Source organism: Paramisgurnus dabryanus, chromosome 2, assembly GCF_030506205.2.
Source record: "Paramisgurnus dabryanus chromosome 2, PD_genome_1.1, whole genome shotgun sequence".
NCBI lineage: Eukaryota > Metazoa > Chordata > Actinopteri > Cypriniformes > Cobitidae > Paramisgurnus > Paramisgurnus dabryanus.
Genome location: NC_133338.1, coordinates 5,236,001 through 5,236,461, shown reverse-complemented (window position 1 = coordinate 5,236,461; position 461 = coordinate 5,236,001).

Below are 461 nucleotides of genomic sequence, written 5' to 3'. Positions count from 1 at the left end.
ACGTGCATATGACTGTATATGGTTGTGCTCATTTATTTAAAATCAGCATTATGCAAATCTACTGTAAGAGAGTGAGATTATCTATTAATAATGTGTAAAGCATTTACAACATCAGGTATAAGACAGCCTACATTTTCATATTAAAGTCTTAAACAAATGCAGATCTAGACACAAACTATTTTATTTCATTAATAAGCATTTTTTTTCTAAACACAAAGTCATAGGAATGCATATTTAGACTGCTTAGACTCACTTTGAAAAGTGGAGGGCTGTGTCTCCAAACCTACAGAGGACCCTAGATAGACGACATTGTTTTGGGATCCGTTTATTCAAAACATTAATGAACGTACAAAGCTGAATATTTCCTGATTTCCATGCGATGTGAAAGCTTAAATGTGCGCGGTTTGTTACATGTTGTCGTGTTTTGATACCTCAGGAGTATTGACTAGGTAGTGAGCACA